Source organism: Macrotis lagotis, chromosome 7, assembly GCF_037893015.1.
Source record: "Macrotis lagotis isolate mMagLag1 chromosome 7, bilby.v1.9.chrom.fasta, whole genome shotgun sequence".
In the NCBI taxonomy this organism is placed as follows: domain Eukaryota; kingdom Metazoa; phylum Chordata; class Mammalia; order Peramelemorphia; family Peramelidae; genus Macrotis; species Macrotis lagotis.
Genome location: NC_133664.1, coordinates 205,437,739 through 205,459,382, shown reverse-complemented (window position 1 = coordinate 205,459,382; position 21,644 = coordinate 205,437,739). Strand labels below are relative to the sequence as shown.

The following is a 21,644-nucleotide window of genomic DNA, read 5'->3' as shown; positions in this document are numbered from 1 at the left end:
TATTCTTACCTTTATTTATATCCCTGTCATTGAGAGTCCTCATGGAGAATATCTGTCTTTGACTTCTTTGCAGAAATTCCTTCTTAGATATACATTGGACTATATTATCTCTGCTCCATGATTTATCTGCTTCAAGAATGAAGGGCTCAAACAACAATGATGACAATAAATATGAACAGAAAAGATTTATGAAGGCAGGCCTCTATTTTTGTCGCTTTAATCTCTAAGACTCTGAATAGACCCCTAGTGAAGGTAAATGGAAAATCCTGTCAAGAAACAATATTTAATAGGTAAATCCATACATGAAACTTCAAACTAAAAAGCATCCCCACCCCCAAAATGGAGGAAGTTGAAGCAACCAAAGATGATGTAGACCTCAGAGATAATCTAGTTTAATGTATACTCCACTAAAACACTGTCAACAAGTCACCTATCCTTTACTTGAAGCCTTCAAGTGACAAGGATATAGATAATGATAACTGTGGGGGTCCAACCTCCACGGGGTCCTTGGAACCTGATAGGAGGGATAGAGTCAGTGAAATGAGTTGAGTCAACAAGTGAGTAAAGGCAGGAGCAGGTTGACTGACTGTCAGCTGCTTAGATTTATTTTTATAGTCTCAGAATCATATCAAACAAGCAAACTAAAATCATTTCCTTGGTTACAAAAGTGTACAATTTTCATCATTAATCATATAGTTCATATGGTTACAAGTTTGATCATGCAGTGGTTTACAAGTGTGATTATCAATCATGTAGTTAATTTTCTTGTCCCTGCTCAGACTGTGATGACCTCAACCTGCCTGTTGCCTAGTTTGTTGCTGCATAGTAAAGTTATTAATTAAACAGAACTTTCCTTATAATAATCTTTGATATAATTTGTTTAATGGAATGCTTTTAGGTTTTTGTACCGCATATGTAATGTTTTCTGATATGCTCCCTTGACAACCTATAGTGAGGGTAGTTATGTTTGACTCCTTCAATAACCAATTTTCCTTTCAGCCCTTGTTGGTAGATGCTATGGTTTCTATGACTTTTTTAATTCTTTCCCAATAAACTAAGGCTGTTAGAGTTCACATATTAGTCACCTATACTAACTATTCTTTCACCATCTTTATTATATATTCCTTATCATAATAAGGGGGGCAAAACTGTTCATTTCCCTGGAATTCTATCTGACTCAACTTGTATCTGTTTTCCCTGTATATATTCTGACATCTCCCTGGAACTCCCAGTGCTGTATTTTCCAAAGATTTCATAATGCTGAAGCCTTTTGCATGTCTCAGGGAAAGGCAGTCCTGTTAAATTTGGACAGAGTTCACAATCTGTTTTATTCAAGGAATTTCTCTGAAATCCTTCCTTTATAGTCATTCCACTATTAGGATGAGTAAGTTTTGCAATCAATAATAGACCTATAAATATGGTATACATGGAATCCCTATATATATTGAAGAAGGAAATGTTGTTCCATCAGGTGGTGTGGCCGCCTTGAGTCTTCTTGCTGCAACTGTGTCAAACAGCTTAGAGACCCTGGCTCCCAACAGATAACAATAATAAGAGTGGAATAGTGGCCAAAATGTTGGCTTTGGAATCAGGAAGATCAGAGTTCATTTCTCACCCCAGTCCTATATTGGCTATATTAGGGGGGTCTGACTCAGTACCTTGGTAGTTCAGGTTCAAAGGTAGATCCAAATGAGGCACTCACTGGTCCTTTAACAGTTACCAAAGGAAGTTTACTCAATCAAAGAATTACTGTTGAACTCATCCTTCATTTTCAAAGAGGATCAATGATTTCCACAGGGTGATGTCTTGACCCATGCGTGAACTGGATTTAAATGAGGCAGAGTTGAATAAAGTCATCAGCCTCACTCTAGTCCAGAGTCATCAAAGTCCACTGATAGGACAAAAGTCAAGGATTGGTCATGGCCCAGAATACAGTGGATGACCTTGGTGTGGTTGATGTCTGACCAAGCTGTAAGGGCTTCACAATGCCTGCCTGCTTCATCTGCTTTCATGGCTGTTGGAATAAATTGTTTTCATTTGCCCATTCTCTCCGGGAGAAGTCTTCACATGATCTGCAGCACTTTTTTCAGCCACCTTCAAAACAAACATGATCTAGGTCAATTCTACCATAGGAAGTACTGACTTTTAGTTTTCGTTAGACTCAAAAAAACAATCCAATGTCCTCATCTGGAATATATTCAAGATGCTTATCGATGAAGAAAGGAAATTTAATTTTTTTTAAAAGTTGATATTATCCTACCTAAATGCAGACAATCATAGAAGGACCACACAGGCAATTTAGTATCACAGCTTCCCTCCCTCCCCCCATTTTATTTTATTTTATTTTTTTAAAGAAAGATTTCATTTATTTTGAGTTTTATAATTTTTCCCCTATTCTTGCTTCCCTCCCCACCCCCACAGAAGGCAGTCTGTTAGTCTTTATATTTTTTCCATTGTATACATTGATCTAAGTTGAATGTGATGAGGGAGAAATCATATCCTTAAGGAGTAAAAATAAAGTATAAGAGATAGCAAAATTACATAATAAGATAACGGGTTTTTTCCCCCTATATTGAAGGTAATAGTCTTGGGTCTTTGTTCAAACTCCATAATTCTTTCTCTGGATACAGATGGTATTCTCCATAGCAGACAGTCCAAAATTGTCCCTGATTGTTGCATTGATGGAATGAGCATGTCCATCAAGGTTGATCATCACCCCCATGTTGCTGTTAGGGTGTACAATGTTTTGCTGGTTCTGCTCATCTCGCACAGCATCAGTTCATGCAAATCCTTCCATGCTTTCCTGAATTCCCATCCTTCCTGGTTTCTGATAGAACAATAGTGTTCCATGACATACATATTCCACAGTTTGTTAAGCCATTCCCCAATTGAAGGATATTCACTTAATTTCCAATTCTTTGCCACCACAAATAGGGCTGCTATAGATATTTTTGAACAAGTGATGTGTTTACCCTTTTTCACAATCTCTTCAGGGTATAGACCCATTAGTGATATTGCTGGATCAAATATGCACATTTTTGTTGCCCTTTAGATGTAATTCCAGATTGCTCTCCAGAAAGGTTGGATAAGTTCACAGCTCCACCAACAATGTATTAGTGTCCCAGATTTCCCACATCCCTTCCAGCATTGATCATTGTCCTTTCTCATCATATTGGCCAGTGTGAGAGGTGTGAGGGGGTACCTCAAAGATGCTTTAATTTGCATTTCTCTAATAAGTAATGATTTAGAGCAATTTTTCATAAGACTATGGATAGCTTTGATTTCCTCAAATGTAAATTAACTTTGCATATCCTTTGACCATTTGTCAATTCCCTCTCCCCATTTTAAACATGAAAAACTAAGATCCTGAGAAGTTAAATGACTTACTCATGGTCACCCAGGAAGAGTCAAAGGTGGGATCTGAAACCAGTTTCTCTGACTCTAGGGTCAAACCATTTCATTTTATTCTTGAGGAAATTGAAACCAGGAGAGATAAATAACTTGCTAAAGTTCATTCAAAGAGGGAATAGCCAGTATTTGAAGCCAGGTCTTGTGACTCCTTTTTTGTGACATGTGACTCTTTTTTCACTATACCATGCATCTGAGACAGCTCCAAGTCTTGCTTCCAATGACATGAACAAAACTGTCAGATCTAGTTCAGCAATCCCTCTGGCAATCATCTCTGTTCAAACTAGAAATATGAGGGCAGGGTTGAAGGAAAACTAAGGTTGTTATTTCTTTGGCTCTGAGGATGTATTTTGGCAACAATGCAAAAAAACAGAAGGTAACTCTATCCGTGAAAGCTGTCTACTTATCTACCTTTTCCTTATGACTACTAAGAGACAAATAAAGGGGAACCCAGAGACATAGATTGAATGGTGTTAAGTAGGAAGAAACTCCAAGAGTTTTGACTTCTGGTCCATTCCTACTCACTAGGAATAACTCCACAGGGAGAGTTCCAGTAACTCTTCCCTCCATTTCTGCAGGAAGACAAAAAGAATTCCTTCTTAGAGTAATTCTGACTTTTCCCCACAAGTCATGGCATTATTTTGCTTTTATTTTTAGGATGAAATAGACTTATTTACATATTCCTGTGGTTAGCAGAAACTAAGGGAAAGAGAGAGAATAAGCAGCAGTAGCAATAACAGTGGGAACAGCAGGAGTAGGAGCTACCATCAGGGTATGGGGAACATAAAGAGGGGTATAGGAACATGAGAGTTTATTTGGGGGCTCACACTCCTCAAGAGTGGGCTGGCTGTTTCATTTTAAAGAATGTAAAGCACACCTTTGAACTCACTTGTTCTCCCATCATTGAATTCAATGTGGGCTTATACAAATCATAATTTTTTTCAATGTCAGTTTTGTGTCAATAACATTAAACTTGGCTACTGGTCATAAGAAAATAAGATGCAAGAGATAAAGCTTTTCTTTGGTAAAAACATGAGCTTTTATAATGTATGACTATGTGTGAGTGCATATATGTACTCATATATATTCATACCCCCTATCTCTATTCTAGTTCTGCCTCTTTGATTCTTTCCATCTCTGTCTTTCTGTCTGCCTGCCTGATCCACCCCCACTCAGCTCACAGCTGTTCCAGCCAAGTTTACCTATCACTGGAATAGTCTGAATCAAGGTGTTCTAAAGTGTTGAATGCTTCAGAGAACTTGATTATCCCGCCAAAATAAACAGATGACATGCCATCAAATTTTGGCAGATAAAAGAGTAATTCAAAAAGTTCATAGTTATCTTGGGTAAATCTTTGAGTCAGAATTCTAGACTGTAATTTGGGGGAAATCACTGTTGTCTTTTCTTCCAACTTCCTCCTTTTTTTCTAGGACTAGTTCAGTTCCCACTTCCAGGCTATTTTGAAAAGAATCATTGAGCAAGTGGCATGGCAGACTCTTTGAAAGAAAAAAAAGAAAATAAAGAATAGTTAAATTGATCCCAAAGTGCTTTACTTTCATCCATCCTTTTGCTTAAATCAAAGTGAAGATATACAGATTTAGGTTGAGAAAGGGAAAGAATGAAGTACAAGTCAATATGTATTTAACTAATCAAAATAATATGACATTTAATCTTTGGAGATACAGCTTGTATCAAGCCCTAAAGGTCAGTAATTTCCCACAATTTCCCACTGGGAAGGAACTTAGAGGGCATTTCACACATCATCCATTCCTTGCCTGAAGGATATTTCAGTTGCTCACCTAAAACTGTGAATAAGTAAAAGGTAACCAGTAGTCAAACTATATGTAGCTTAGGGATAGAAAAAAACACTACTACCCACAACATTATCAATACTTTTAATCAATCTTGAAAGCAAATGTATTAGGAGAGCTAAGTAGTGCAATGATAGAGTGCCTGGTCTTGAGTCAGGAGGAACTGAGTTCAAATCAAGCTCCAGACACTTGTCACTTATTAGCTGTGTGACTCTGGGCAAGTCACTTAACCCCAATTATCTCACCAAAAGGAAAAAGAAAATGTATTCTACACAGTATGCTGAAGTCAGGACCCATTGAAATCTTAGGGTCAAAAACCATAATTTGATATGGGGAAAAGAATACTGCAATACCATTCCAAACAAGGTCTGGACTGTCATGCTAGTTCAGCTAGCCTTGGGCAACCTTTTTTGAGTCTCAGTTCCTCGGTTCATAAAACAAAAGTGTGAGATTAGATGATATCACACACTCCTCCCTGCTCTAACATCAATCCCAATCAACCTTAACATACTATGATTTTGCATTCCTTGAGAGTAGCCACCCCTAGGACTTGGTTGCAGCTATCTATTGTGAAGGTGATTTCATTAACAACCTACTGAAATTGGCACCTTAGAACTTAGCATTCTCTGTATCCAGAAAGAAAAAGAGGATCCTGGAAATGGTTTCCATTTGGGAATCCAAGAGCAGCTGAGGAGTCAAGAAAGACTCCAGATTGTGAAGTTCCAAGGTAAAACCCAAGATACATTTATCATCTATAGCAGTACCATCTGCTCTTTTGCTTGCCATAGACTCACATAAAGTAAGTTTTCCTAGACTTTATCTCATCATGAACTAACTATCCACCAGTTAGTCAATCCAGAACCACATATTCAATAGCAAAATATTGAATATTTATTATCTCCTAAGTAAAGAGGACATGCGAAATTATATAAACCAATAGCTCTACCTTATGAAGCTTATAGCCTAGAGGGTGGATTGGGGAGGAATTGTGTAAGACACAAGACAAAGATACAAATAACCCTAACATAATAGACAATATTTTATCACAAGGGCATTCCATCCCCTATGTCTAGAACTTTGTATTCATCATCCCCACTTTATAGTTTTTTTTCTGCCTTAAGTGGCAGCTCATGTAACATCTGAATGAAGCCTTTCCTGATCTCCCCAACAGCTGGTACACTTCTTCTCAAGATTCCTTATATTTAACAATTTTGCATTTACTTTTATTGATTTATTTTATATTTATGCTGTGTAATATATTTGATAGCTCCCCTAATAAAATGCAAGCTCTTTGTGAGAAGAAATTGTTTCATTCTTTCTACTTGTATTTCCAGAGCCTAGAACAGCACCTTGCATGTTCTATAGTAGGGCTCAATAAATACTTGATTGGTTGGTCAACTTGAAAAGTGTACAATAAAGTGTATTTTGAAGACAAAGGGGAAAAGTTATTATGACTTGAGGGAGAAAGGAACCATAAAAAATTTCATGGAACAGGAGTATTAGATATGAACTATAAAGAATATATAGAAATTCAATTTGTAAAGAGATACTTAAGATCTTCTCGTCCAAAAAAAAAAAAAAACCCAAGATGAACAAAGAAACAGAAACAAGAAAGCATAGGCTGTCCAAGAAACAGAGAGCTTTCTATTTGTGCTTGTGCATGGACCACATTGAAGGAATCAATACACATTATCATGCATTAACAGTAGAAGAGGACTACATTGTTGAAGGTTTTTGAATGCCAAGCATACTAGCATGAACTTATTTTAGTAGCCAATAGAGAGCAACATGTAGGGGCCGATTAGATTCACATTGTTAATGATGCAATGTCCTCAGGACAAGACAAACTGCTACTTTCTAGAAAAATGTAGAACTGAACATTAACAGTTTAGATCATCGAACAACTATTGACAGCATGTTTTTAAAACAAAAAAACCTTTGACCTAGAGAACTTTTTTTAAATATTTATTTATTTTTTTTGTACAAATAATGTTTTTATACATTAATAAAATATTCTTGTTTAAGAGTAAACAGAATACCCCTCCCCCCACAAAATATAGACTCGCTTGAGCGATAAAGTAAAGGGCAGAGAAAAAATTAAAATTAAAAAAATAGTAATAATTGTAGGTATGGCCAGGTGGTGCAATGGACAGAGCCCCAGCCCTGGCCAGGAGCACCCGAGCCCATATCTGGCCCCATACACCCAACAATCACTCAGCCGTGTGACATGCAAGCCACCCCAACCCCACTGCCCTGCAAAAACCAAAAAAAGGAAAAAAAATACCCAAAATAAAATAAAATAAAATAGTAATAATAGTAGGGGTGGCTGGGTGGTGGATAGAGCATTGGCCCTCGAGCCAGGAGCGCTCAGGTCCAAATCCGGCCTCAGACACCCTAAGATCACCCTGCTATGTGGCCCCAGGCAGGCCACCCAGTCCCATTTGCCCTGCACCCCCCCCAAATAATAATAATAAAAAATGTGCTTGAGTCTTTGTTCCAACACCAACAACTCTGTCGCAGGTGGATCACATTCTTTATGATAATAAGTCCATCGCAAAAGTTACTTCCATATTTTTCCAATGTTGCCATTGCTGATCGCAACTCCCTCCTTTCGTATTTCTCCACTACCATGTACTATATTTTCTCTCTCCTTTGACTCTGCTGTAGGGTCGCTGAGTGGCACAGCAGACAGATCCTTGGTCCTGGGGCCAAGAGGCACCGAGCCCCCATACCACCTCTTAGGCCCAGCATCTGCCTGGCCCTATGGTCCTGGACAGGCCATCCAATCCCAGCCCGTGCAAGAAGTAAAAATGAAAATGTGTTATATCTAGAGACCACTCTCCCCCCATTGACCTAGAGAACTTTAAAGCCTCTCCAACCACTAGTATCCTACTGGAGTTACCAGTTGGATTGCTGCTCAGCCTTTGAGGAATTCTGCAGCTGGCTATATCTATCACAGAGCTTGAGCCAAAAGATACTACTCTTTGCTAAATGAAGGGACCAGGCAGAGAGATTTCTCCCAAAATCAATAGTATTGACATACTGGGCTCAGATGTGTCATTTGCTATGCTAACTCCTGCACCCCATTCTCCTGAATGGTGAGAGAGAGAGAGAGAGAGAGAGAGAGAGAGAGAGAGAGAGAGAGAGAGAGAGAGAGAGAGAGATTCATCCCCCCCCTCCCCTCTGAATGCAGGTGAGTATTATCATAGACCTTGATTTTCTGAGTGATCTAAGTGGGCTAAGTAGGAAATTATTTCATCTGAAGTGAATGGCCGCCCCTTATATTTTAAATAGATGTGACATTTATCATTTTGGTAGATGTTTGAACAGAACTCTCTCTTCCTGAACACCACCTAAGATCTTTGAATAAAAGTTTATCTTGTTCAGAGGGAGAGCCCTAGAAGCACAGATTATCTTGAATTAATGGAATGACCCAGATTTTGAGAATTCTAAGTATCTGCAGAGGAGTAAAGTCTTCTCCATAATCAATGTCAAAAACTAGAAAGGACTTAGTTGGTGGATCTTGAGCTGAAGACTAGTCAGTGATATAGGGCTAAATTCAAAAAAATTATATTATCCTGGTGTGGTAGGAGCAACATATTCTAAAACTTGCAAAGTCTCTGACATGTGGACTAATTTAGTTTTTTCCTAAAAAGTGAAAGAAATCAACCTCAAGATTTAATTATACTAAGCATACTAAGACTCAAACTTCCATAATCTAAAGTCTTAAAAAAAACCAGCATCTAAAAAGTCAAGATTCCTTAGGTTTGACTAATTAGATTCATGTATCTAAAATTGCACTTCTGAGAGTGCCACTGTGACAAATCAGAGGTAAGGGAGTTGTGCCCAGTTGAACCAATGCTGTCTCTTTGTTGAATATCCCTCTTATCCCATTGTTAAGTAGATTTTTTAAAAAATGTTTCATGGTTAAAAAGGTCTCATTTTTATTCCAAGCCTGTACCACCACATTGGTCTTTAATTAGACCTTAATCAGAATGCCATTAACAAAGGGTGGGGAGAATTAAGTTGAGTAACTAGGTGGCACAATAGCTAGAGTGCTTGGCCTGGAGTCAAGAAGACTCATCTTCCTGAGTTCAAAACTGGTCTCAGACAACCTTCTTATCTTCACCTCCTCAACCCACTTTCTCCTTCTTTACCTTTCCTCACATGAAGACATAAACCTCCTTACTAAGGCAAGCCTTTCTTATAGGTCCCAATTTATGCAATCTTCTCTAAAAGATTACCTCCTTGATCTCTCTCTCTCACTCTTTTTCTCTCTCCCCTCTGACTGCCTCCTGCTACCTAAACCACATACTCATATCTTACTCATCTTCAAAAATTCTTGCTTGATGTGCCCTTTCCCAATAGTTATTATATTCTATTTATCTCTTCTCCTTTATGTGTCTAAACCACAGGAGATGGATATCTACAGAGGTCTAGCAAGGCCAGAGTTCAAATTGTATAAAAAAATCATAATCATCAAAACAATTTGGTATTAGGTAAGAAACAGAGAGGTTGACCAGTGAAAAGGATTATATAAAACACTGAAGTAAACAAATGTAGTAGCATAGTGTTTGATAAACCCCAAAATCCCAGTGTTTGGGACAAATTTGTCACTATTTGACTAAAACTGTTATGAAAGCTAGAAAGTATTCTGGCAGAAACTAAGTACAGAACATTTCACACCTCATGCTAACTCCAACTTCAAATGAATACAAGATTTAACCATAAATTTTATCATAAACAAATTAGAAGAGCATTGAAGAAATTACCTATTAAAATTTATGGATAGGTAATGAATTCATGAACAAACAAGATAAAGAAGATCAATGGGGGTAAAATGGAAAGTTTTGATTATTTAAAATTAAAAAGATTTTGTAAAAGCAAGATTAACCCAGCTAAAATTAGAAGAGCAGCAGGTAAATGAGAAAGGAAAATCTTTGTAATAGTATTCTTTAATAAGAATTTCATTCTAAGATTTATAGGAATTTGTGTCATATTTATAAGAATAAGAGCCACTTTCTAATGGATATGGATCAAGGGAAATGAATAGAAAATTTTCAAAGGAAGAATTCTAACCTATCAATAGTCACATAAAAATAAGTGTTATAGATTTTGATTTTTCTGAGTGAGTCTTCAGCTCAATAGAGAAATGTAAATTAAATCAATTCTGAAGAATCATTTCTCACCCATCAAGAAAGATGATCCGGGGGTGGCTTTGTGGTAGTGGATAGAGCACCGGCCTTGGAGTCAGGAGTACCTGGGTTCAAATTCGGTCTCAGATACTTAATAATTACCTAGCTGTGTGGCCTTGGGCAAGCCACTTAACCCCATTTTGCCTTAACAAAAAACCTAAAAAAAAAAAAAAAAAGATGATCCTCTAAAAAGGAAAATATCAAATACTGGGGAGGCTGTACCCAAGTAAGTATGATAATATGTTATTGATGGAACAGTGTTCAACCATACTGGAAAGCAATTGATTTGTCAGAATTCTTGTACATGTTGTTAAAGGGATGGCTAGTGAATACCTAGAAAGCAAAACATTGACTACCAAAAACTTCATCATTTCCTCAAGTGGCGGTCACTAATTTCATTTCCTATTTTGATATGACTGCTGGATAATAAAAAACAAAGTTTGGGAGAATGTTGTAGGAAAGAATACAACTTTTAGCAAAAAATATGACAAAAATCTCTCATGCTATTCTTTTTTTTTAAGGTTTTTGCAAGGCAAATGGGGTTAAGTGGCTTGCCCAAGGCCACACAGCTAGGTAATTAAGTGTCTGAGGGTGGATTTGAACTCAGGTACTCCTGACTCCAGGGCCGGTACTCTATCCACGATGCCACCTAGCCACCCCTCGTGCTATTCTTGTAATCAAGATGAAAAGATGTTAACTTAGACATTTAGGGGAAACAGCACTGGTTGGAAGTTTGGACCTGTAGAGTGATCTTTAATGGTTTGATGTTAATTTACAAGGCTCTTGCTATAGGACTAGGCCTGAGATGAGTGATATTTAATCTTTTTTGGAGGGAGGAGACAACAAATTTACAAATAAAAGGAAACTAGAAAAAAATAGTATGTTGGATGGCAGAATCAGGACCTGAAAAGATATTGATAAATCAGAATATTAGGCTGAACTTAACAAGATAGTACAAGATCAGAGATTGTACAATAATAAATCTGAAAAGATCTGGAGTTTTTAGTGGCTTGTCAGCTCAATAAAAGACAACAATGTGATATTGCATGAAAGAAAACATTCTTTAAGCTCTTCACAACTTTGATTCTATAGTTCACCATTTCCACAAGGTCTTATCCTTCTATCCTTGAACCTATTGTCTTGTTATTCCTCAAAAACTGAAGTCCTACCAGTCCTCAAACCTGAGCCATTGCTTCATCTCCTTGCTCCCCATTTGCCTTGCAAAAAAACCCTAAAAAAACTTAAGGCAATGGGGTTAAGTGACTTGTCCAAAGTCATACAGCTAGGCAATTATTATGTGTTTGAGTCTGGATTTGAACTCATGTACTCCTGACTCCAGGGTTGGTGTTCTATCCGCCGTACCATGACCTTCTTTAATGAAAAATGAGGTTGCCATGGGCTTCTCCAAAGTCTCAACTCCATACCTTAAAAACCTTTCTATGTTTTCATCCATTCTGTCCCTCTTTGCTCCAAATTAAGAGATGACCCTCCTCCATGCCAAGATTAACCCTTTGACTACTATATTTGAATTCATACTCTTACACCTCAGCTAGGTTAATCCCCCATTTATCATATCTTTTTTTCTAATATTCAAGTTCTCTCTATATTTTGTTTTTCCCCCACTCCAGTAAGTATGATCAGGTTATCCCATACTTAAAAGACTTTCTTTGTGTTCTTTCTTTACTTCTTTCTGTACTATTATGGGTTCCTTCCTTTAAGGTCACTTTCACATGGGGCAGCTTAATGATAAAAAAAACTACTTTTGTAAAAAAATTGTATCAACTGGCAAAGGATATAAACTATTGTCACTGATATCAGTGACTGAAAATAACAGTAAAAGAAATTTTATTTAATGAGTGCTAAAATGTTTAAAGTGTTTCCATATGAAATTTGAGTAGTTTGGCACAGAAAATGAATTATAGAATGAATGCAAATAAAATAACTTTATAAAGGATTTAAAATGATACTTAGTTTATATATGAAAGTTTGATGGTTAGAAGGATTAAAGAAAGAAATTTTATATATTAAAAACTAGACAATTGTGAGTATAAAGAAACAACAGCTTCAGGGGCTTACATAATAATGTTGGACCACATTGAGAACTAAGAGCTGCAGAGTTCATTTGAAATAAACATTTTAAAACTTAAAAGGAGGGGTGGTTAGGTGGCACAGTGGATAGGCACTAGTCCTGGAGTCAGGAGTACCTCAGTTCAAATCCGGTCTTAGACACTTAATAATTTCATAGCTGTATGGCCTTGGGCAAACCACTTAACCCCATTTGCCTTGCAAAAACCTAAAAAAAAAAAACTCAAAAGGGTGTGTCACCAGATGCCCGGAGGTCCTGATTTAAGTCTTTGAGGAGGAGACAAAAAAGCTGAAGGGTCAGAAGTGGACGTGGTAAAGGGGGGGGGTGTCTAACAGTATCTTTGATAGAGCTTTTTTATAAAATTTATTTTATTTTCAGTTCATGGAACAAAACAAGCATTTATGTAATACAGTACAATAAATATGATTGCACATGAAACTGCAAATAAAAAACTTGCTATTCCCTCCAAGAACAGTTATCAGGTAAATTTTGGGTTTTTTCCCCCTTTTTTTCTTCCTCCCTCTAATTATGGCTATCATTAGACATAAATCACACACACACACACACACAAATGCACACATATACATATATATGCTTATATGTAAATGTAAAATTTTATATTTTTTATATATCAGTTCTTTCTCTGAATGTAGATAGCATCTTTCTTCATATATCTTTTCTTTTCAATTTGTGTATTTATAATAGTCAAAATGATTTAGTCACTCAAAGTTGTTCTTAAAACAATTTTGCTGTTACTGTATATAATGTTCTTTTGGTTCTGCTCATTTTATTCTTCATCATTTCATGCAAGTCTTTCCCCATGTCTTTCTAAGAGCATTAAGTTCATCATTTCTTAAAACATAATAGTATTACACCACAACTTGTTCAGTCCTTTCCCAGTTGATCCAGTTTTTTTTACTGCTACAAAGGAGAGCTGCTATTACATTGTATTCACCTTCAAGATTACAATTACTGTTTGAAAATTTTCCTCTATCATACCTTTCACAATGGTGTGTAACCACTAAATGCAGTTTTGTTATGCCCTACCAGTCCTCAAACCTGGGTCACTGCCATCATCTGCTTGCTCCTTTCTCAGCCTCTCTATTTACCCTGTCTCAGTTACCTTATCTCCTTTCCCTACTTCAGTTACAACTCCAATAGTCCCCAACTACAAAAAGATTGCAGTCAAAAGATAAGAAACCTCCTACTGATAGTCCCAGATAGTCTGTTAAAGAGAGGACTTATGCTTATTGCCCATCAGCACCACCTAAAGTTTAAGGGAGGTGAAGCCTCACAGAAGCCACTGCTTGGATCTATCCCAAAGACATGAGAGACAGAGAGAGAGAGAGAGAGAGAGAGAGAGAGAGAGAGAGAGAGAGAGAGAGAGAGAGAGAGAGAGAGAGAGAGAGAGTCCTATTTGTATAAAAAAATTTTAAATAGCACTTTTTTTGTAGTAGCTAAAAATCATGAACCAAACAGATACGCCTCAATTGGGATTGGCTAAACAAGCTGTGATATATGAGTGTAATAGAATATTATGGTGCTATAAGAAATGACAAGTAGCACAATTTCAGAAAAATTTGGAATGACTTACATAAACTGATACATAGTAAAGTGAACAAAACCAGGAGTACATGGTACAGTTTGGCATAGAGGAGCCAACTCTTACAGTGAATTTGTTTTGTTTTGTTTGTTTTTAATAAATGTTTTTATTTTTCCAACTACATACAAAAACAGTTGTCAACATTCATTTTTTTTTTTTAGATTTTTCAAGGCAATGGGGTTAAGTGGTTTGCCCAAGGCCGCACAGCTAGGTAATTATCAAGTGTCTGAGACTGGATTTGAACCCAGGTACTCCTGATTCCAAGGCCGGTGCTCTATTCACTTCGTCACCTAGCCGCTCCTAACATTCACTTTTTTATAAGATTTTAAGTTCCACATTTTTTTCCCTCTCCCTTGAAGTGAATAATCTGATAAAGCTTATACATGTATAACTAGATTAAATATATTTCCATATAAGTTATGTGGTGAAAGAAGAATCACAATTAGGGGGATGGGGAACCATGAGAGGGGAAAAAAACATAAAACAAATTTTAAAAATTGAAAATAATATGCTTTGAGCTGCATTCAGTCTCCATAGTTCTCTCTCTGGATGTGGATAGCACTTTCCATCTTAAGTCCTCTAGAACTGTCCTTGATCATTGTACTGCTAAAAAGAACTGAATGAATAGGTTTTTTACACACCATTGTGAAAGGTAAGATGTTCTAGTTCATCATCCATCACTTGCTGATAAATATCTCTTCTCTCTATATACACTCTTCTTAGTAATGTCATCTATTCTCACAGGTTCAGTATTTCCCACCTTTACTATCCACATTGCCAACTTCCTCCTGGGCACCTTCACCTGAATGACTAACCAGTACCCAAGAGCAATGGAGTAGAAGTTGCAGATTGGCAGATTTAAACTTCCTGGTGATTTGAATACCAAAACAGAGATTGACTACTTCAGGGTTCGGTAGGGGCCAGCCTCATCAATCAAAGGTAGGATGAACACTTAGCAGTGACACTACAGAGAGGGTTTTTCTTCTGTATGAGATGGATTAGTTAGCTTCAAAGTTCCTGTACAGATCTAAGATTAGATGATTACTTGTTGGAACTTCTGCTTGAGTTTGAATTGGAATAGATGACCCCTGAGGGCTTCTCCACCTCTTGGATTCTCTGATTCTATAAACCCTTTGAGGTTCTGTCAGATCTGAGCCTAAGATGTTAGGAAAGTTCACAGATTGTCCCCAGTGAAAGAGAGATAAATTATGTTAGTAGTCACAATAAATTGGGGATTGGGCCATTTAATGGCAGGACAGGTTGAAGAGGGGAGTGGTACAGGTTGGCTCTGTTTCATGAACTAAATTATAACTTTCTTTGTCTTTCTCCATAGTCGGCTGCTCATCCAGACCCACAATTAGGCCTGGATGGAATCAATCTGGGACAATGGATAAAGTGAACATCTCCATTCTGAATTCACTAACAAGTACAAAACACCATGAAATTTAAAACAGTCTAACACTCAAAGGATTCTGTTATTTGTTCCTCAAATCACTTTGGATTCCACAAATACATAACTAGCTAGACTGAACGACATGTCCTTAGCTTTCTGAAACATTTTAGTTTTTACTGACAAATCTGCTTTGACAACAATTACTAAAAGGATAAACATGTCCCCACTTCCCCAGGCTAATGGAAACAGAGGACCTTGTCTGAGTTGGTATATATCAGAAGAGTCAGATAGTCTTTTGTCATTAATTTGAAGTATAAGTATTTATTTAGACTGTAGAAGCCCAATTGTAAAATAAAAAAGTTTTCTGTTTCTTGAATATGCACTTATTACAGCCTTAGACAGCATGAAAGTTTCTATTTAGAAATTTTACTAAAGTATCATTTTTAATTTTTCATTTCATCATTCTTGGGACATCTTTTGTTTTTAATATATTATTTTTTTTAAGGTTTTTGGAAGGCAAAGGGGTTAAGTGGCTTGCCCAAGGCCACATAGTTAGGTAATTATTAAGTGTCTGAGGTTGGATTTGAACTCAGGTACTCCTGACTCCAGGGCTGGTGCTCTATCCACTGCGCCACCTAGCCACCCCATTTCATTATTCTTGATCTCATTTGGTCAGAGTTGGGTTTCAAGGATTTTTTTATTAAAATCTAATTTAAATTAAAACACTAAAGAAAATTTTAAAAAAACAGAAAATTTGTGCAAGGGATTTTAATCAATCAAACTTTCCCCATTAATTTCATTTATAAGACATGGAGAACATACAGAAGCACACACATATAGAGATGTACAAACAGGCATTAATCATAAAAGTCCTGGATTAGTTCTAGTCTTACTCTCATTATTAAATAATCCTGGCTTTGAGCAAGTCAGTTCAACAATTGTGCTAGGTCTTGGAGATAAAAAGATGAAAAAATAACTCCAGGCCAGCCCACAGAAATGTCCATCTATTGGAGAAAGACATATAAATAAGTATGATAAAAGACCAAATATCATTAGAGCCAAGAACAGATTCAGATAAAGTGCTACAGGAAACTTTGAGAAGCGGCAATACACTTTGTGCTAAGCAGGTAAAAGGATTTACTGAAGGGTAAGACCTGAGCTAATCCTCAAAGGAAGAGAAGAATTTTGACAGCTGAGTCACCTGCTTGGGGTGGCTTGATCAAATGTACAGAGGCAGAGGAAAGGCAAACTGAATGAAGGAAGGAGACAGTGATATAAAATGGGTAAGATGCTAGATGGAGTCTAAAAGATCTGGATTTGAATTCTGCCTCAGAAATTTACTGTGTGATCCTAGGCAAGTCACCTGGGTTTGGCCTCCTCACCTATTAAGTTAGGGGGTTGGACTTGATGATGTTTAAGGTCACTTCCAGCTCTAAACTATAATGCTATTACCCAGTAAATAGTCCATGGATCAAACTTGTTATTCAGTCATGTCCAACTCTTCATGACCCCATGGTCCTGGTGCTTCTGTCCTCCACTATCTCCTGAAGTCTAAGTTCATGAAAGCAAATAATTGAGTTTAATTTTGTTGTTCAATCATTCATTTGTTTCTGATGATTAGCATGCTATGGGGTTTCCTTGGCAAAGATACTGAAGTGGTTTGTCATTTCCTTTTCCAGTGGTTTAAGACAAACAGAAGTTATTTGACTTGCCCAGGGACACACAACTAGTTAATTTCTGAGGCTGAATTTGAACTCAGGTCTTTCTGACTCCAGGCTTGGTGCTCTATCCACTGAGCCACCAAGCTACCCCTACAGAATTTGATGTATATGAAATAAGACTAAAAAGGTAGGTAGGTTGGAGACATACTGTGGATGCCTATGTTGCAGGCTGAGAAGTTTTAAATTGACACAATGAAGAACCACTGAAGTTATTTTAAGTAGAGGCTGAAATTGTGTCTTAGAAAGAAAACTTTAGCAGTTAAGTAGAGGAAGAGAGGAGAGATTGAAGGGAGGGATATATTAAAAAAAAAAGGTTAATCTCAGAACATGGATAATGCAGACCCAAAATAGAGTAGTGATAGTTATACTACTCAATAACAATCTGAAAGATGTTTGGAGATTAAAAAAAAAAGATTTTTTTCAGTAACATTGAAAATTGAACTTGAAAGAAAGGGAAGAAACAATGGTAACTGTGAGATTTTAAGACTGGCTATCTAGGAGAATATTGGTGCAATTGAGGTGAGAGGCAGGTTTACAGGAAAAAAGCAAATAAAGTTAATTTTGTATATATTGAATTTAAAATATTTGTAAGACAACTAGGTGGAAATCATAGGGTCAAAGAATGAGAACTGAAAAGAATTCAAAATGTCATCTGCTCCAATCCCTTCACTTTACAAAAGCAGTGACTGAGACCCAGAGAAGGAAGTGTTATATATAAAGTCACACAGATAATAATTGAAAGAATTGGAATTTGAACCCAGATCCACTGATGTCTTCCTATGAACCTAAAGAGACTGATGGCCAGGGTGACTATAGAGACAGATTAAAAAATAGTGTTTTATAACCTTTTACCTTTAGATGTATTCTTTTCATTTCTTATTATAATTTTTTTTTCAAGGCAATGGGGTTAAGTGGCTTGCCCAAGGCCACACAGCTATTATAAATTTTTGAATTGCATTTTATGACCCATGAATTCTTCATTGCATCTTTTTTCATTATTTATTTATTTGGAGGGCAGATGACATTATTTTCTTCTTAAATTTTCATTTCCAAATTCTTTCCCTCCTTTCTATCTCTTCTTTACCCACTGAGAAGATAAGTTAAAAAAATGTCAATTATCCATTAACCAAAGTGCCAAAAATAAATAAATGAATGATTGAATAGATAGATGATAGATAAATACATAGATAGATAGAAGATAGATAGATAGATAGATAGATAGATAGATAGATAGATAGATAGATAGATAGATGAAGGAAGGAAGAAAGCAAGCAGCTAGATATGGATAGAGCACTGGACCGAGAGTCAGGAAGACCTGAGTTCAAATTTGATCTTAGATGCTTAGTAGCTATATGACTCTTGAGCAAGTTACTGAACCCAATTTGCCTTAATCCACTGGAGAAGGGCTTGGAAAAACCACTCCAGTATTTTTTCCAAGAAACCCCCAGAGCAAGTCTCAAAGAGTTGGACATGTCTGAACAATAAAAATAAAAATAAAAAATAATAATAAAATCTGAAAATTATACTTCAGTTTACATTCAGAGTTCATCTGTTCTCTCTCTAGATGTGGATAGCATTTTTTCCTTCCTGAGTCCTTTGAAATATTCTTGGATCATTGTAATCAAGTCTTTGACATCTGATTCATTATACTAATACTGCCTCTGTGCACAATGATCACTTTTCTTTGCATCAGTTCATATAGGTCTTGATATGCTTTTTTTATCTTGAAACTACCCCCCCAGTCTTTTTTTTATAACATTCAAGGACTCCATCACTATCATATGCCACAACTTCTTCAGCCATTCCCTAATTAATGAACATCCCCTCAGTTTTTAGTTCTACTTCAAAAGGTATGCACAGTTTTATGACTCTTTGGGCACAATTCCAAATAGTTTGCCAAAATTGTTGAGCCAGTTCACAACTCTACTAATGGTTTATTAGTGTCCCTATTTTCACTTATCTCCTCCAGAATTTTTAATTTCTGATAGGTGTGAGGAAGTAATTCTAAGTTGTTTTAAACTGCATTTCACTAATCAATAATTATTTAGAGAATTTTTTCTCTAGATAGTTTAGATAGTTTTTATTCTGAAAAAGATCATTTGATTATTTATCAATTGTAAAATGGCTTTTATTTTTATAAATTTGACTCAGTTCTCTATGTATCTGAGAAATCAGAATTTTTTGATATTACTCCATTATCTATAGTACCTTTTAGTAAAATGTAGTTTTCCTCATTGACTCTTTCAGGTAGTTCTTCTTTTGTTTATTCTTTGTCTGAGCATGATTTCTACCCTGACTTTTTTACTTTAGCTGAACCATAAGAGATTTTGCTCTAGACCTTTATTTTAGCTCGATGTGTGTATCTTTCATTTCAAGTGTATCTCTTGTAAACAACATATTTTTGGATTTGGGTTTCTAATCCATTCTGCTACCTTTATATATGAGTTCATCTCATTGACATGATTACTATGCATTTCCCTATTCTGTTTTCTTCTATTTATCTTCTGCCTCTCTGTTTATACATTATGCTTCTGACCTCCTTTAATCCAGTTTTCCTTTTATCATTCTTCCATCATATCTCTTATTCTCTTTCCCTCCTGTTTCCCTATTGGTCAAGAAAAGTTTCTATACTGAGTATGTATTTATGTGATCTCTCTTTGAACCAATTCTGATGAAAGTAAGGCTTTCCCCCCCTTCTCCTCAACTATAATATCTCTTCCCTGTGCACTTCTTTTGGTAGAAAAAATTTCCTCCTCCTACTTCTCCCTTCCCCCTTCTCCCAATGTATCCATCTTTCTTATCCATTCAAATATATATGTATACACATATATGTATATAAATATCCTAGTATAATTGATTCACACTCATGCCCTATGTCTATGTATACTCCTTCTAGCTGACATAATATTGATAAGGTTCTTAGGAGTTATATGTATATATCAACTTCCATATAGGCATATAAATAGTTTAACTTTATTGAGTCCTTTATGATCACCTTTTCATGTTTACTTTTTTGAGTAACTGAGCACCCCTGAATGTCAAATTTTCTATTCAGCTTTCAACTTTCATCAGCAAAGCTTGGAAATCCTCTATTTAATTAAATATATATTTTTTCTTTGAAGAATTATGCTTAATTTTGCTGAGTAAGTTATTCTGGGTTCTAGCTCCTCTGCCCTCTGGAATATCATATTCCAAGTCTTCCAGTTCTTTAACATAGAAGTTACTAAATCATGTGTGATTCTGACTGTGGCTCAAAAAATATTGAAGAAACCAACTACTTACAAAACAACTGGTTTAATGGTAAAAGAGGCACAAATGAAGAAAAGAACTCCTTAAAGGGAAGAATAGATCAAGTGGAAAAAAAGTTACAAAAGCTCACTGAAGAAAATAATTCCTTAAAAATTAGAATTGTGCAACTGGAAGCTAATGACTCTATGAGATATCAAGAAACAGTAAAACAAAATCAAAAGATTTTAAAAAGAAGAATATGTGAAATATCTCATAAAAAAAAACAAATAACCTGGAAAAGAGATGGAAGAGACAAAATTTAAGAATTATTGGAGAACCTGGAAGCCATTAAAAAAAGATGATATCATATTCAAGAAATTATAAAAGAAAACTGCCCCAATATCTTAGATGCAGAAGGCAAAATAGTAATGGAAAGTCTCCACTACTCACCTTCTAAAAGAGATCCCCAGATGAAAACTTCCAGGAACATTATAACCAATTTACCAGGCTGCTAATGTTTTTGTATCTTTCTCATTTCTTTTCCCAATTTATCCTCTACCACTTTTTGTGCTGCTGTTTTCAGAGTTAGTTCTAGGAGTCTGCAATTTTGGGTATTTAGGTGATGTGGACAGTGCTTTCATAGTCTGCAATCTGATCTTTACCCAGAGTGGAGTCACCCATGCACCTCTGGAGCTGCAAGCATTAGTGCTCTTCTCTACCTTGGAACTGTGATCAGAGCCCATTCTTGCTTGTGACTGACCACAGTGTTCCTCCCTGGTACCAGGACTAGAGTTGCCAATCAGCACGAGAGTGCCAGCAAAGAGTCCTCTGTAATCTCTATCTGACAAGTTGTCCAACCTCCTTATTGTCTCTGGCCTGTGAGTTCCCAAGGTATCAATGTAGCCTCAGTCAGCACCCACTCCAGTGCCATAGACCTTTCCTGCCAACCTCATAAATTGTCTTAAGCTAGAAAAAATTCTCACTCTGATATTTTGTTGGCTCTACTACTCTAAAATTTGACTTGAAGAGTCATTTTAAAAGTTGTTTAGAGAGGAATGTTAGAAAGGTTCTCTTGGGTTGCTGCCTATACTCTTTTTTATCTCTACCTTCTTAATGAATGTTTTTAATTATTTTTTTCAATAAACAAAAATCTGTTTTTTTCTCCTTCCCACCCACTTTGGAAAGAAATAGAAAATGAA

The 21,644-nt window shown here is 36.4% G+C and overlaps 1 long non-coding RNA gene across 1 annotated transcript; it reads right to left on the bottom strand.

Annotated features, from left to right (window-relative positions):
- Positions 1-562: 562 nt before the first annotated feature.
- LOC141493358 (uncharacterized) lies at positions 563-21,195 on the bottom strand. The gene is made up of 2 exons (XR_012470198.1): positions 20,896-21,195; positions 563-2,094 (listed from the first exon to the last, which is right to left on the bottom strand). It is a non-coding gene; the product is annotated as an uncharacterized LOC141493358 (long non-coding RNA).
- Between the last annotated feature and the right edge of the window lie 449 nt (positions 21,196-21,644).